The 13,525-nt window shown below is 37.8% G+C and overlaps 1 protein-coding gene across 1 annotated transcript in view; it reads right to left on the bottom strand.

Moving 5' to 3' along the window:
- Positions 1 to 13,525, bottom strand: part of CAST (calpastatin) — a 770,242-nt gene that overhangs the window by 686,446 nt on the left and 70,271 nt on the right. Inside the window, exon 3 of the mRNA XM_086413227.1 lies at positions 8,722 to 8,763. The gene's annotated coding sequence lies outside the window, so the exon portion shown is untranslated. The remainder of the gene's footprint in view (positions 1 to 8,721; positions 8,764 to 13,525) is intronic.

The raw sequence follows: 13,525 nt of genomic DNA, 5'->3' as shown, positions 1-13,525 counted from the left end.
AAAAAACTTGTTTTGAGAGCATGAAACCATTGGTCAACAGACTTGTCATAAACAAGACTGATATACAAAATAGAAAAAGAAAGTCACTTTACTGAGGAGGAAATAGGAGGGAGTAGGAGGGCTTTCCAGGTGACCCAGTAGTGAAGAATCCACCTGCCAGTGCAGGAGACACGGGTTTGATCCCCAGGTCAGGAAGATCCCCTGAAGGAGGAAATGGCAACCCACTTCAGTATTCTTGTCTGGGAAATTCCATGGACATAGGAGCCTGGCAGTCTACAGCCCTTGGGGTCGCAAAGACTAAAGTGACTGAGCAGGCATGCAAGCACGAGGGGATAAGAGGGGTGGATACAGGGGAGAAAGAGTAGAGTTCTGCTCACCCCACCTCCCCACTGTGCTTTTCCAGGGGTCCCTGAGGACTGCCACTGCAACCTTGAGAACATCAACATTCTGTGACAGCTTATCACACACAGGAGTAATGTAGGCATACGTATTTGGAAACAAAGGTCAAGGAACACAACTGTATTTAAACTATTGCAAAACTTCTCTTTTTCAGTGGAACTAATATTAGTTGGCCTTCACTTGGTATAGATTAATCACAAACAGAAATGCAAATGAGCATACTGCAAGGCTGCTACAGTCCACTGTTACAAAGTAGGTTTCCAGGTCATCCAAAATATGCTCAAGTAAAATTTCTTTTAGAATGCCATCAAAATGAAAATATAAATAAAGATAAAACCAAAGCTGTATTAGAAAGATGCTAACTAGTAACAGGAAAACATATGAAAGCATAAAACTCACTGGTAAAGATATATATAGTTAAATTCAGAACAGTCTAATATTGTAATAGTTGTGGTAATACAGTTCTATGATAAAGTTAAAATACAAAAGTATTGAAAATATTTACAACTGCAGTATTTGTTAGTGAAAATCATTAAATGAGGGGGGGATAACAATTTAGAGTTATTGAGTGCATTTGAAATTAGGGTGTTGTTAGCTTCAAACAGACTGTTATTAATATGTTTTTTTATATAAGCCCCATGGTAAGCACAAAGTAAAAACCTATAGCAGATACATAAAAGAAGAAAGGAATCAAAGTACACCACTACAAAAAAAGTCAAATCACAAAGGAAGAGAATAAAAGAGGAAGAGGCAGAGAATTATAAAACAGGCAGAAAATAGTGAACAAAATTGGAAGAGTAAGTTCATACTTATAAATAACTATTTTACATGTAAAGCAACTAAATTTTCCAGTCAAAAAGAATGACTGAATGGCTAAACATACAAGATTCAGTGATTTGCTGTCTACCAGAGACCTATCTCAGCTTTCAGGTTTAAAGTGATATAATTGAAAAATTAGACTTTAAGTCAAAGTCTAGACACACAAAAAAGTCATTATGTAATTATAAAAGAATTTATTCATCAAAAGTATAAAGCATTCATATATATTTATGCATCTAACATTGGAGGACCTAAACATACAAAAGTGTTAATCACCCAGTCGTGTCTGACTCTTTGCAACCCCAAGGACTGTCACCCGCCAGGCTCTTCTGTCCAAGGAATTTCCCAGGCAAGAATACTGGAGTGGATTGCTATTGCCTTCTCCAGGCAATCTTCCTGGCCCAGGGATTGAATCTGGGTCTCCCGCATCGCAGGCAAATTTTTTACCATTTGAGCCACCATGGAGGTGATCTAAATATTCAAAGCAAATATTAACAGATCTGAAAGGAGGAACAGACAGTGGTATAACAATAGTAGGAGGCATCCGTAATTCACTTTAACATTGGAGAGACATTCTGGATAGACAGAAGTATCAACCAGCAAACACTGTATTTAAACTGTGTGTTAGACTAGAAGGACCTAACATTCATCTATAGAACATAGCATCCAACAACAGCAGAAAACATATTATTCTCAAGTACACATGAAACGTTCTCCAGGAGACATCATATGTTAGGCCTTAATAAATTAATTTATTAATAAATTTAGTTAAGCTTTAATAAACAAGTTTTAATAAATTTAAGTGACTCCAATCACACTAGTATGAAACTAGAAATCAATCACAAAAAAAGAAAACTAGAAAATTCACAAATACGTGAAGATTAAACAACATGCTATTGAATAACCACTGGGTAAAGAAATCAAAAGAGAGATTTTTTTTTTTTAAATCTTGGGAAAAATGAAAATGTAAACACAACATATCAAGACTTATGTAATGCTTAACTTCTTAAAAGATAAACAAAATAGATAAACCTTTAGCTAGACTTGCCAAGAAAAAAGAAAAAGAAAACTCAATAAATAAAATTTTTTAAAAATGAAAGAGGAACTATTAAAAGTGATACCACAGAAACATAAAGATTTATTGGGATTTGGGGATTAGCAGATGCAAACTATTATACATAGAATGAATAAAAACAAGGTCCTACTTTACAGCACAGGGAATTATGTTCAATATCTTGTGATAAACCATAATGGAAAATAATATGAAAAGGAACATAAATATTCATACACACATACATATATACATATATATAGCAAACATTTTGCTGTACAGTAGAAATTAATGCAAGATTGTAAATTAACTATACTTCAATAAAATAAATTTTTTAAAAAGTGAGGCCCAGTTTCAGCCCAATCTGTGCCCCTACTGGGTGGGACTCAGCCATGGCTGGGTCTTTTTGATGACTAGAGGGGTTGCTGCCCACCCCGCACTGGAGTGGGCAATGAATCGATTAGTAGGAGGTTCACTTGATGAGAGGAACAGAAAAGAGGCATGTGAAAGTCAAAATACAAGATATCAAGTCTCAAGGACTCTCTTACCTGTAAGGAAAGCAAACATCTGAATAAAGAATTCTTTCACTCAACCAGTATTTATGGACTGCTTACTAAACAATGGCAATGGGACTACAGCAGTTGTGAAAAAGCCACAAGTTCAGAAATAAGAACATAAATTCTAGATCTTAATAAGTGCTGTGAAAGAAATAAAGCAACGTACTAAATGGGGACAATTTTCCGTAGAATGGAACAGGACGATATCCCCAAAGAGGGATATTTTAATCAATATGGAAGAATGAGAAACCAGGGACAGGATAAGAAGGGAAAAGATGTGTGCAGGAGGCAAGAATAAAAGCCCTAAGGCAGGAGGAAGCTTGGGACCCAAAACACAGGCAAGGAGTGTGGCTGGAGCCAGTGGATAGTGGGTGGCATAGGGTGAGGGATTAGCATCCCCCAGCACTGCAGAGGTTTGAATCATCCTCAGTGTTAAGAGGACCCACTGGTGCATTTTTAACAAACGGGAACTTTGATTTTCTTTCAGTTCAGTTCAGTTCAGTCACTCAGTTGTGTCTGAAACTTTGCGACCACATGAACAGCAGCACACCACGCCTCCCTGTCCATCATCAACTTCCAGAGTTTACTCTAACTCATGTCCATTGAGTCGGTGATGCCATCCAACCATTTCATCCTCTGTCGTCTGCTTCTCCTCCTGCCTTCAATCTTTCCCAGCATCAGGGTCTTTTCAAATGAGTCAGTTCTTCGCATCACATGGCCAAAGTATTGGAGTTTCAGCTTCAACATCAGTCCTTCCAATGAATATTCAGGACTGATCTCCTTTAGGATGGACCAGTTGGATCTCCTTGCAGTCCAAGGGACTCTCAAGAGTCTTCTCCAACACCACAGTTCAAAAGCATCAATTCTTCGGCGCTCAGCTTTCTTCACAGTCCAACTCTCACATCCATACATGACCACTGGAAAAACCATAGTCTTACTGTCCTAAATTGGGGTTCTTCAAGGGAATTAAGTCCTCATGCCCAAAGGCATCCATTGGATGAAAGGAATGAATTCCCTCCTAATGCATTCAGTCTCTTGGGAGACTTGAAAAAACGACCACTCAAATCAATTTCAGTAGAGCTTAGTTCTCTCACATAAAGTTAGCTCAAGTTAAGAAAGACTGGAGGACAGTATCACTTTCAACTTCTATTTTAAAAAGCAAGGTCAAATCGGGGGAAAGATCAAATCTGGTAAAGGCAGAGACCCTAAAACAACAATAAAAAATAAACCAGAAGCCAGAAAGTCTCTAGAGGACTAAGGATTCAAAGAGAAAAGTTAGACTCACTGAAGGTGAGTGCTCTAAGGAAAATAGAACTCTGCAGAGGCCAGGGTGAAGGAAACATCAGCTAGACTAAAATCAAATACGGGTGCAGCTGAAACCAAAACACATGCTCTCATTCAAAAAAAGAGACACACCAGAAAAAGCTTAGAAAATATTATGCTTTTCTGTCCTCCTCAAGGGGCCCCAAAACATTTGAAATAAACTGCTACACACTCACATATCCTATAAACAATGTTCTAATCTCACAAAGACAATAAGGCATGCCACAAAAACTCTCAAGGCCTAGAAGTCACCCAGATGAGAAAGGTTTGTGTCAGAAGTTAATTTAAAATTCTAAAAAGGGCTTAAAATCATTTATTCTAATTGCTCAGTGTCTCTTTCCCAGAACGGAAATGACCTAACTCAAGGACATAAAAACTGATCATGGCCTTTTGCAAAGCTGACAGAGACATGACAAAAATTAAGCTGTAGAAATGCATTAATACTTCTGAAATAAACGTGTAATCGCTTACCTCCATGTAGTTTAAGTGCATGGACTAAACATGCAATAATTCATCATACATATCTATCATTACCAGTAAAGGTGTATCACAAATCAACTTTAAGCAAGTGATGTAAAAATGAGATTTCTATTTAATGCACTATTGTAAATTGTACCAACTGCCAGTGTTAACACTGGCAGCATAAGATGCCAAAAAAGCTTTTAAATGCCTGGAAGGAGGATGCTTTCCAAAACTGTTAGGAAAAAAATAAAAAAGAAATAAAAGGAATTGAGAAGAGGTGGGGGCAGGGAACCTTCTTCTTGTCATTTAATATTCTGGAGTAAGACCATAAAGGGTACTCAGAAATAAAGAAAACAGAGCTTTGAGCTTCTCAATCAAGGGCCAAAGAAAACAGTCCTTCCTTTCTCTTCTTTGCAGTTCATCAGTACAACACAGAGGTGTGGCTGAGATAAATCACTCCAGCTTTCCAGCTCTGCAAGTGGTAACCTCAAGTACATTAGCTCATTTTCAGATGATATTACAGTTTACTTTTAAAACAACAACAATGAAGGTTGATCCCTAAGAGTACCTGTCTTCATGTGAGCAATTATTGAATTTCACAGTCTCATAAGAAAACATAATCTGTAGTAACGTATCTAATGATCTCTAGTGACCTACCACCATCTACAAATTTTAAAGAAGCTCAATAAAATAATCTTGGACGTGACTACAAACAAAAATGTCTATCGTGTGAGTGTTAAGTCTCTTCAGTCACGTCTGACTCTTTGTGACCCCATGGATCGTAGCCCACCAGGCTCCTCTGTCCATGGGATTTCCCAGGTAAGAATATTGGAGTGAGTTGCCATTTCCTTCTCCAGGGGATCTTCCTGACCCAGAGATCGAACTCATGTCCCTTAAGTCTCCTACACTGGTAGGCGGGTTCTTTACCACTAGCACCATCTGGGAAGTCCAAAAATGTCTATTATGCTCTCTTTAACTTGTAATTTGACATTTGATAACATTGCTAAATTATTTCAACATATTTTAAAGGCTCAGGACATTGAATTGTTCAAATGTCATTGCCAATGAAAACATGGAAGACCAACTCATCTTTTTCAAGTAATTAAAAATACTAAAAACTAGGGTTCAAGTTTCAGTCTGGCTAAGTTCAAAATCTGGCTTCTTAATTTACTAATTTTATGACCCTAACCTCTCTACACTTTAGTTTTCCCACCTATAAAAAGAAAGAAAAAAAAAAATCCTCTGTGTAATGCTGTCTTGGGGATTCAGAGAGATAATTTACAGCGTGTTTTGCATGATTTGCGACACAAAGAAATGAACAAATGATTACTGTAATTCTGAGGAGATGAAAGATGTTTAGAATACCATAATTTGAATACCTATAAACATGACAGCTTTTATATACTACCTTGGTTTCAGGAAACATTTAAGGTAGCTTACAAAGATATTTGAAATACAAAGTCACTAAATCAAAATGTGAACACAAAAAGACAGTAAAAACGATGGGATTAATTTTAAAGGGGCAAAATGTCAGAAAAGATGAGCTTCATCAGTTTTATACAGTATGATTCCTAAGATAGAACAATTACTTAGGAAAATAAATCAATAATTAGCTGAGACTAAAACAAAACAGGAATTTTTTTTCAAGAGTCTTCCAAAAGAGGACAACAAAGAATGAAAACTATCTTCAACAATATCCTTACAAGAGATAAATTTCACAGACTTTCTCAGTACAGACTCCCCACCAAATTGCAGTGACACATTTTTTAAATAAAATCAAAAATCCCATACTAAGCAACCAGACGTACTTTTTGAATTTGATAAATTAATTACATAATAGACTTTGTGCTGGGTTTGCAAAGAATTCCCCCACGGCACTATTCCTACATAAAACAGAGTAATGAATCTCACCTCAGATAAAGCCCACCACCCTCTGTACTCATCTTTCTGGAAGAGGGGGCACTCATGGAGAAAGGAGAAAGCAGGTGCTTTTGCCATTAAATAGTTTAAATGAGAGGCGATATCTCTGTGAGGGAGGCAAATATCATGCCAGGGATCAAGGTTGTAAGAACGCTGTTGAATTTAAGCTTTGTCATTTCACCGTGGTTGTTAAACTCTGCTTTCTCTTAGGAAGTAATATCAAAACTCCGAAAATGAAAGGGGCAACAAATTAGGAAGATGCCTTCCCCAGCACTGCCAGTCTGGAAAGGAGGAAAGAAGAGAAGGGGAAGAAAGGGGGAATCCTGAGGAGTAGATACTGAAATAGTCCTCAGGGTCCCTCCCATAATTCCTGGCCAACGGCATACCAATGCCAAAGAAAAAAGAAAAGAAAAGTAGAGCTACTTCATAGACAGAGAGTAATATCTGACCTTTACTGAGTGCTAATTGAGCACTTTAAGCTAAGTATACCATTTCAAGCTCATAACAACCTTATGAAAGTGTGAAAGTGAAAGTGTTAGTCACTCAGTCGTATCTGACTCTTTGCGACCCCCATGGACTGTAGTCCACCAGGCTCCTCTGTCCATGGAATTCTCCAGGCAAGAACAATGGAACAGTTTGCCATTCCCTTCTCCAGGGGATCTTACCAATCCATGGATAGAACCTGGGTCTCCTGCATTGCGGGCAGATTCTTTACCATCTGAGCCACCAGGGAAACCCAACAACCTTAAGAGGGAAGTACTTTTATTATTATTACCTTTCTGCTTTTGACGCGAAAGTCAAATCTTTTGCCAGCACTTCCACACAGCTTGCAAATGGCAAAACCAAGAGTCAACACCAAACTAGTCAGTCTAACCCCAAAGCTCTCTCATAAAGCTTCCCATCAGATGAAAACTCCACTCACACACGTGACCCAGTATCTCACCATCTAAGTTAGCTTTGAACTTTAAAGAGCTAATTGCCCCACCACTGAGGGAAATCATTGAGGTCACTGTAAATAAGAAACTGCAATTATTCATATCTATCCATAAAATATGACATTTTATAAAGCTCTTAATCACTGGGCTAGTGACTCAAAATTTCATTCTCTAAATTTAAGGGCACTTTAGGTACCATGTAAAATGTTAAGCAAAAGCCAAACATCATCTTAAAGGCTGCAAAATCCTCCTAGTTAACCTACGGTCTCAGAACAATCTACATAGAATCAGAGCCCGATTTGGTAAGATATGGACAGTTGCGATGCCCAGAAACTGTCACATCTTTGTGACATTTTGTTTTAAGAATGGGGACAGTCCTTTAAAATTAAACAAGGGAGAAAAGAACACAACTATGTAAGACTAGTCATTAAAGTCAGTTGATGTCCTATTCAAACATCAAAGCACAGGGTAAGCAAGGGGATAGGATATAAAATAAAATGAGACTGAGATAACTTTACCAATATCTTCAGTACACATAATCATGCATTAATAGCTGCCGTAACTGTCAGTTCCGTGAAACAATTCGCATTGTTTCATTACCATTCTTATAACTTGTCTAACATTTATATAAGATCAACATTCAAAGGGCTTATTGTTGATATTAAGAAATACAAATATGAACTACTATCCATTTGCTCATTAAGCAAATAACCATGCATGATGCTCCTTGTCTAAAGGTACCAGGCACTTCCTATAGGAAAAGAATGTAAAGTGGAATATGGGACAAGTAAGGTCTCTATGGTCTCTACCCTTAAAGGGTTTACACATTTAGATGAAAAAAATTTGAAGGTTATAATGAATTCTGGTTAAATTTGACTCAGCCCTATAGTTGGGTATATACTTGAAAATATTTAAAATTAAAGAATATAAAAAAGGAAAAGGAATAAAAAATGTTTAAAGATTTGAGATTAGGTCATTTAGAGCAAAACAAAAGACTATGGTCTCCTTTAAGTTCATAATAAGCTTTTTTTTTTAATGTTTTTATGGTAATAATAAGCTTTATATTAATAAAAATTTTTAAGAAATGGGAAGAGTTTGGTCTGAACACACATAAGGACAATGCTGTTAATCAGGATGAGTACATTGTCAGGGGGAGACATAATACTTTCCAGATATAAGATTCTGAGAACTCAATCAACCAGTCAAATAAATATTTCTTGTATTATTGAAAGTACCAACTAGAAAAATTACTCACCGAAAGAGGAGGCAGCTGAATAGAACCAGAGGCCTTCATACTCTGAGAGGAGAAAAAAAGACCTTGAAACAGGCAAAGCAGTGCTGGGATGGGGAAATTAAGCAAACAATTTTAAGAAAGAAACGGCCCATTTTTTTAATGTTTACAAAACTTAAATAAGATTTTTAATGTACAAGGATTCACAAAAGCATCTCTCAATTCTCCCCATTCGGTAGTTAAATGGGTACATCAGCCTAATAATTCAGAAGACATTCCATTTTGTTGAATTTGCTCTTTAAACTACTTTGTAATCTGGGAGCACATATCAACCTCCAGGGACCCCCATTGTGAATACAAACTTGGAATAAGCCAACAACTGTCTAATCCACCAAGTAAACAATTCTCAAGGTAGCCCACAGTTGATTTTTCCATTATGCTGAACTTCAATTTTGGAAAATAGCTACTTAAAAAAAAAACTTAAATTCATGCCAAAAATGTAAAGGTGTCAGAAGCTTGATTTCTGAATTCCCCATCAGTATTTTTTTAAGAGCTTTTGCTTTTTTTAAATTAATTAGTTAATTTGGCTACCTGGGGTCTTAGTTGCAGCATGGGGGACCTCTGTTGTGGCAAGTGAACTCTCCGTCTGTGACGCGGGCTCAATAGTTGTGGCTTGGTTACTCCAGGGCGTGTGGGAGCTTAGTTTTCTGCCCGAGGATCAAACCCACATGCCCTGCGTGAAAAGGCAGATTCTTAACCACTGGAGCACCAGGGAAGTCCCCCTGCATCAGGGTTTTAACAGTATAGACCAACAAGCTTTTAGAAAGGAAGTCTTTCATTAGAAATTAATAATGTGTTCATTATGCCCACCACATGGCTAGTAAAACAGGAAAATGGGCCTAAGAGTCAGAATAAAGAATGATGAATAGTCTCTTAATCTCCAGGCTTTTCTGCCTCCTGACTTCATAGAGATGTGGTAAGAACATGCTAAAATAATCAATACGATTATTGTTTATTATAAAGTTATTCAAATTCAAGGATCTATTACTATAAGCTTAAAGCTCAACATTCAGAAAATGAAGATCATGGCATCCGGTCCCACCACTTCATGGGAAATAGATGGGGAAACAGTGGAAATGTTTTTAATGTACAAGGATTCACAAAAGCATCTCTCAATTCTCCCCAATCGGGAGTTAAATGGGTACATCAGCCTAATAATTCAGAAGACATTCCATTATGTTAAATTTGCTCTTTAAACTACTTTGTAATCTGGGAGCACATATCAACCTCCAGGGACCCCCATTGTGAATACAAACTTGGAATAAGCCAACAACTGTCTAATCCACCAAGTAAACAATTCTCAAGGTAGCCCACAGTTGATTTTTCCATTATGCTGAACTTCAATCTTGGAAAATAGCTATTTTCTGTTTCTGTTTTCAATTTTGGAAAACAGAGTTGGTGATGGACAGGGAGGCCTGGCGTGCTGTGATTCATGGGGGTCGCAGAGTCGGACACGACTGAGCAACTGATATGATCTGATCTTCCAAAGAAATCCCAGGGCCAATCTCCTTCAGAATGGACTGGTTGGATCTCCTTGCAGTCCAAGGGACTCTCAAGAGTCTTCTCCAACACCACAGTTCAAAAGCATCAATTCTTCGGCACTCAGCCTTCTTCACAGTCCAACTCTCACATCCATACATGACCACAGGAAAAACCATAGCCTTGACTAGATGAACTTTTGTTGGCAAAGTAATGTCTCTGCTTTTGAATATGCTATCTAGGTTGGTCATAACTTTCCTTCCAAGGAGTAAGCGTCTTTTAATTTCATGGCTGCAATCACCATCTGCAGTGATTTTGGAGCCCAGAAAAATAAAGTCTGACACTGTTTCCACTGTTTCCCCATCTATTTCCCATGAAGTGGTGGGACCGGATGCCATGATCTTCGTTTTCTGAATGTTGAGCTTTAAGCCAACTTTTTCACTCTCCACTTTCACTTTCTTCAAGAGGCTTTTGAGTTCCTCTTCACTTTCTGCCATAAGGGTGATGTCATCTGCATATCTGAGGTTATTGATATTTCTCCTGGCAATCTTGATTCCAGTTTGTGTTTCTTCCAGTCCAGCATTTCTCATGATGTACTCTGCATAGAAGTTAAATAAACAGGGTGACAATATACAGCCTTGACGAACTCCTTTTCCTATTTGGAACCAGTCTGTTGTTCCATGTCCAGTTCTAACTGTTGCTTCCTGACCTGCATACAAATTTCTCAAGAGGCAGATCAGGTGGTCTGGTATTCCCATCTTTTTCAGAATTGTCCACAGTTGATTGTGATCCACACAGTCAAAGGCTTTGGCATAGTCAATAAAGCAGAAATAGATGTTCGCATAATATATGTATCCTAAGAACTTCTAAATGGCATAATGAGAACAGAATATCAGTAGTAATAGATGCCATTTATGTAGGTCAAAAAGATAAGATTATAGTAACAAACCACTCCATTAGTTCAGTTAATTCATATTAAGCAGGTATAGAGCACCTACTATGTGCTGGGCACTGTGCAAGGCTCTGAGGATGGAAAAATGAATACGAATGGGCCCTGCAATCTGGAACTTACAACTGCACCACTGACTACAAATGTACATTATCATAAATAATGAAAAAAATATCACCATCTGGATAGTTACTTTATTTGACCTCACACGTATAAGAACATTTATTGAAGCTGACACAAAATAAAAGTGGAAAATTGATGCTGCATCTGAATATCCATTTAAAACCCGCAGAACAAATTCCACTTTCATAAATGTGTAAACTTGACTAAAACAAAAAAGCAAACAATGCTCCCCTTTCTCTGCCTCCCCCACCCAAAAAAACCCAGTAAGTCTTGCTTCAAGGTTTGTACAGTGGCCTTATCTCTTCAGCTGATACATGGAGATGAAGGCTGAGAGCCAACTGTCTACCGCCCATTAATGGGGCTCCATACTTATTTGCTTGGATATGCAGGCACAACAGAGCCATCCCTGGCCCCAGCTGGTTTTGATTGGAATAGCAGGTTTCAAACAAGATGGACTTGACCTTAACTAAAATATTGTCAGTACCATTTTATTATTTTATTAAAAAGAAATTTAGAAATTCAAAATGCTCTTGAGCTCTGGGAATTCACAATGCAAGGAAGAACTCTGAACTCCAGAGTTGAGTTATAAAGGAAAAATGAAAGTATCTCAGCATTTCAAAACTGCTGAAACTCAGAAAGGAAAGGTCTCATCATGTTATAAGGAAGTTATTAGGCAGTATTCTCCCAAGTTTGCAGCGAAACCTTTCCTCTACTTCTGACAAGAAAAACACAATCTAGCGGTTCTCCAAAACTAAAAAAGGGTAGCTTCTCAAAATTTATACTTCTGCTTTTGTAATTATTTTTCCTAACTAAATTAAAACTGACCGAGGAGATTTTGAAAGAATCCATTATTCAACAGTGTCCTATAATCATAGGAGTTCTCTTCAATCACTGAAATAACTTAAATACTTAGAAATTATGATCAAAACCATTTGAAGCCCTGCCAACCTAAAGAGACACAATTCTGCAGTAGGAAAAGAAAATTAGAATGCTTAATTGCAAAGGGAAGAAAAGAAATAGTCTGACTGAAAGAATAGACTAAATTTAGATTAGAATTATATTTATCTTTTTGTCACAGTACTAAAACCATTTGGTCTAATTGGTGTGTGCTGGGAAGGGGGGCGTGTGAAGAGGATGGAGGGATCAAACATCTTACTAAGCATAGTCCCTTCTTATGTCCTTGCTGCCACTCCATGGAGTGTTCCTGGGAACACTGCATTGACAGTCCATGTCTGCCTCGCCAGGCAAGCACACACACATTTCCCTATCCTGGAATCTGTGCCTCTAAGAGAACTAATAACATGATCCCACTCTACTTACACTTCAATTGAACTTGCAAATGAAATTTGCAGACTAGGAGGATCAATTGTATTTCTTGGCTGGCTTCAATTTGAGAGCTTCACCTCCACAATGCTGACTATGTCAACTTGCTGAAACTAATCTGAGCCTTTCTTTAAGCAAGTTCCATCCTGATCAGGTTGCCATTAATGTTTGTTTTGTTTTCCATCAAAATGAATATAAGCTCAATACTAGGTGGAGTTAGTCCCCATGACTGTCACAAACCAGTAGTTTCAACAAGAGTGAAATCATGAAAGGATTAGATTCTGATGACTCTGTCCTTTCTAATAGTTAAAGCAGCTAGGCTCAACAGCAAAAACAAATATTTACTATGTGCCTATTCTGTGCCATGCACCATGCTACATACTAAGTATTCAAGTCAAATAAAACATAACTGCTTTCCCAAGGAGCACGTCATTCATTCAACAAATTAATATGCCAAGGATTATTCTATATGGTGAGGATACTGAAGTGAATGCTATGTGCCCTTGCAAAGCCTATAGTCCATCAAGCATTTCGGCCTTAACCTGGAGTGAAGTGGGCAACCATTGGAAGGTTCTGAGCAGAGAAATGACCTGATTTGACTTAGAAATGTTTTAGCAGATGCATATAAAGCAGATACATACATCTGCCTTAATTGGTGAAGAGGCTACTTGAGCATTTTAGGCAAGAGATGGTATGGAATGTGGAACAGACTAGGGCAGTAGCGGGGAAGTGGTGAGACAGGGTCCATCAGTTAGAGCTCTCTGATTATATGCAAGAGAAAAACATGCAACCAAAAACAGAGAGAAAGAAAAGAAAAGAAAATGAAACAGAATATTGGGGAATTTCCTGAAACTGACAAGGAGCCTTGAAGAACCAGACTTAGGAACTGGACAG

This window comes from Bos grunniens, chromosome 7 (assembly GCF_055505025.1).
Source record: "Bos grunniens cultivar Pamir isolate PY7600 chromosome 7, Bosgru_T2T1.0, whole genome shotgun sequence".
In the NCBI taxonomy this organism is placed as follows: Eukaryota; Metazoa; Chordata; class Mammalia; order Artiodactyla; family Bovidae; genus Bos; species Bos grunniens.
Note: the sequence above shows the minus strand (reverse complement) of the source record. Positions and strands in the feature narration are given on the sequence as shown.